This window comes from Poromitra crassiceps (assembly GCF_964638095.1).
Source record: "Poromitra crassiceps genome assembly, chromosome: 13".
NCBI classification, from domain to species: domain Eukaryota; kingdom Metazoa; phylum Chordata; class Actinopteri; order Beryciformes; family Melamphaidae; genus Poromitra; species Poromitra crassiceps.
The window spans coordinates 4,087,958-4,091,901 of NC_139644.1; the positions used below are offsets into that span (position 1 = coordinate 4,087,958).

The window sequence follows — 3,944 nt, forward strand, 5'->3', positions numbered from 1 at the left end:
TCTGTGTATTTCAATACTATTTTCAGGTAATAGTCTCTGTGTATTTCAATGCTGTTTTGAGGTAATAGTCTCTGTGTATTTCAATGCTGTTTTCAGGTAATAGTCTCTGTGTATTTCAATGCTGTTTTCAGGTAATAGTCTCTGTGTATTTAAATGATGTTTTCAGGTAATAGCCTCTGTGTATTTAAATGCTGTTTTCAGGCACAATAGTCTCTGTCTATTTTTTGTATAATTTTCATATAATATTGCTCTACAGATTCTTGGTTTTGCTGTGATGTTTTTGTATCCTTCTAAAACGCAATAGGCTCTGTATAACTGTAGTTTTCTGTGAGGGTATCTAGAGAAAGAGCACAATTTGCAAAAAAAAGAAAATGAAAAAAACAAGAACTAATTTAGTGTGCAGTGAAATGTTTATCTTAAATTTTGTTGAATCCATCTTGATACATTTCTCAAAATATTCACCTGAATAAGTCATTTAGTCGAGTAATGAGTGTTAAAGGATTTTTCTTAAAAACAATTGCCATAATTTCACTTGTTTGCAATGGAAATCAACCTGTTTAAATAATTTCCACCAATGAAGTCACATGTTGAGCCACCTTGTAACTTGTCTCTGTGCGTCATATTCTGTTGCAGTGGTGTTTCATTTGGCCTATAGGAAATGTGTGCGTATGTTAGTTTAAGCCCCACCCTCTCTGTTCGTCTAAGCTCCGCCCTCTCTCCTTCTATTGATAATCCACTCATTTTCACCATTCATTCCTTTCCCCTCCTCCATCCTTTCCACTTTATGCCCCACTCTCTCCATCATCCTCCCTCCTTCCTTAGTTACATATTGATTAGGTCGCTCCGTGTGTGTGTGTGTGTGTGTGTGTGTGTGTGTGTGTGTGTGTGTGTGTGTGTGTGTGTGTGTGTGTGTGTGTGTGTGTGTGCATAGGAGCCTGGTGTGGCTGTGGTCAATGAGGTCAACATGGTGGCCAGACAGACATCCCCACCCCCCTCTCTCCTCCGTCACCTCCAGGCTGCTCTCCCTCTCAGGACTGTGCTCATTATAGCCTATAGCTCAGTATAGCCTGACCTAGGTAAGGAAGCACTGGACTACAAGGTCAACATCTTCCATTAACTCTAACAACAGGTCAGTTGATGCCAACAGACAGACAGAAAATGAATGCTTTGGATCAATTCAAGCCAAGGTGCTTACTGTAGGTGCCACATCATTTCCAAACATCAACGTATCTCAGGAACCCCATTGCTTCCCGTTACAAAGACTAGGAAATGGCACGGTTAGCACGCAGCACGGTTAGCACGCAGCACGGTTAGCACGCAGCACGGTTAGCATGCTCAATAAACCATGGGTGTGACCAAACTAATGCCATCTCATGCGCTTCGCACTTCACACCCTTTCTCTGCCTCGAGCCAATTTCTTGTCATCAGTGACGTCACTCAAGCCAATGTCTATATGAGTGTGAAGGCCTCAAATGTGTCAAAGATCACTGTAGCACCTTTTCTCTGCACCACATTCATTCCAGAGCCCTGAAAAGGGTTTTGGCTCATTTTGGAGGCGATCAAAGCAACTTACAACTCCGCACTCATAGTAGTAGGATAGGATTTAAAAGACAGAAGTCACAAAAGCCAGCGGGACCTGACTCTGTCTCACCCTCTGTCCTAAAGTAACCCCAAAAGAAGTCATTGTGTCTCGTGTGGTACTCAATTCCACGGGCTACATTTATGTTGCATTACCGCCTCCTTCTGGATTTATCCATCCACTGTTTCCCTACATTCTGTTCCTCGTCCTCTTCTCCCTCAATAGGATGGCCTGCCTGTGTGCAATCTTTAGATGGTCACAATGTCTTCACTCACTAATTACATCAGTCACTGACGATATCAGTCACTGCAGACATCACTGATGACATCAGTCACTGATGACACCGCTGATGACATCACAATTTCTTGAGTGACATCACTGATGCCATCATCACTGATGACATCACTATAGTAGTGGCCAGTCATCTCCATGCACCCAGGGTTAACTAACCAGAAAAAGCACAGTGCTTGTTTCCAACAGACCAAGCTAAAGACTTATTGGAGTTAACACAGAATAGGAAGCCCCCAGATGAGAATGGCAGTGCTATGAACCGAGATGCTCCCAGAATCAGACATCGCAACCACGGAGAAGAGGCAGGAGAGGGCACCAAAGACACAGCTAAACCATATACTGCAGAGCAGCTGGACGCTGTTAAAAAGATTAAGAGCTGTAAAGATTTCCACCAAATTCTGGGAGTTGAAAAGACCTCCTCTGAAGAGGATCTTAAAAAGGCTTACAGAAAGCTGGCTCTGAAGTTCCACCCAGATAAAAACCACGCACCAGGAGCCACAGAAGCATTCAAAGCTATTGGAAATGCATATGCTGTGCTGAGCAACACCGAGGAACAGTACGAGCAGTACGGAGAGGAAAGATCTCACCCAACCAGACACAGGCAATTTGAAGCAGACATCTCACCTGAGGACCTCTTCAACGTGTTCTTTGGTGGAGGCTACCCATCACGCAATATACATGTTTACATGTAATGGCAGACAAGAAAACAGGCAAGAGAGAAGAGAACCACAGAGACATGGAGGACTGCTTCTGTTTCTCCAGCTGATCATCTTGCTCCCCTTCGTCCTTTGTGCCCTCAGCCAGATAATGGCGTCGCAGCGCCCCTACAGCCTTAGCTACCGCCTGTCAGCTGGCCATATTCACCAAAGGCATACATCAGCCCTGAAGGTGCCTTTCTATGTGGGAGAGCGTTTCAACAAAGAATTCTCTGGTAATAAGCTGAGGAAGATTGAGAAAAGTCTGGAAGAAGAATACATCTCCATCCTCAGAAACAACTGTTGGAAGGAGAGGCAACAGAAGGTAGACTTACTGTATCATGCTCGTTACTCTGGGGATTCTGACTTGTACCAAAGGGCACAGAGGATGGCAACTCCTAGCTGCGCCAGACTATCTGAGATTCAGGTTCTTCTACATGGCTAGAAACCACTGGGAGGTTAGGGTCAGGTAGAAACCACTAGCACTAGAAACCACTGGCACATGGCTTCTTCTGTACTTGAATCTAATTAGGAGACATCTGTTGGAGCCTATACTCAAATTTGAGCATACTGCAGCAAGCCGAGATGTAATATTTACAGCAATTCACAGTGGTTGCCATTGTCACATTTTTATAATTAGGAAATTATGGAAAGAAAACAATACATAAAATTGCGTGTTTTGTTTGAACATAGGCTAAATAATACCCCCCTCCACCCCTATTTGCCGTTAAATAGCTGTCATAGTATCTGGTGTGGTACGAGATAGGCGTACGGTTTACAAGAAGCGATGCATGGTTTAACCACAAAGGTACTTCAGTCGTACGCCTGACGCATGAGATGCATTTTTGGGGTTTGACTATATGTGAACCAATGGGAAAATACCCTGAAGCAGGAAGTCTCTGATTGATATAAACTGATGTTGAAACATTGGAAGCCAGTCTCACTCAAGATCATCTGTCAGATAACTGGATGCAGACTGGGTGATGAGATTGGGTGGGGCTCATCGTGCGTTCCTTTATCGCAAAAATAACTGGGATGTGGAGGCTAAATGACATCACATCCGTTTTGTTAGCGTTCCATTTGCAGAAAACTTGAGCTGGGAAGTTCACTGTTCATTGGTCAGATCCACTCGCTAGCCAGGCTAGCAGCCATTGTTAGCAATAACAATTGACAACATGGAATTTTGCGGCATTTTGCGCATACAAACACTGCAGCCTCATGTCCACACAGATAGATGTTATGCAGTGCTGTGTGTACAGCGGATTTAATGAGACACAAACAAAACAGAAGTGCTAAACAATATTACTACGATTACTACTACTGTTGTTGCGCGGCGCAGCCATCTTGGATTTTTGAGGTTGGGGCTGCTGAGGCTTCTA

The 3,944-nt window shown here is 43.8% G+C and overlaps 1 pseudogene across 1 annotated transcript; it reads left to right on the forward strand.

Annotated features, from left to right (window-relative positions):
* Positions 1-1,345: 1,345 nt before the first annotated feature.
* On the forward strand, positions 1,346-3,010 carry LOC310787879 (dnaJ homolog subfamily B member 12 pseudogene; annotated as a pseudogene). Its single transcript has 2 exons — positions 1,346-1,349; positions 2,033-3,010. The product of its transcript is annotated as a dnaJ homolog subfamily B member 12 pseudogene (transcript).
* The last annotated feature ends 934 nt before the right edge of the window (positions 3,011-3,944 follow it).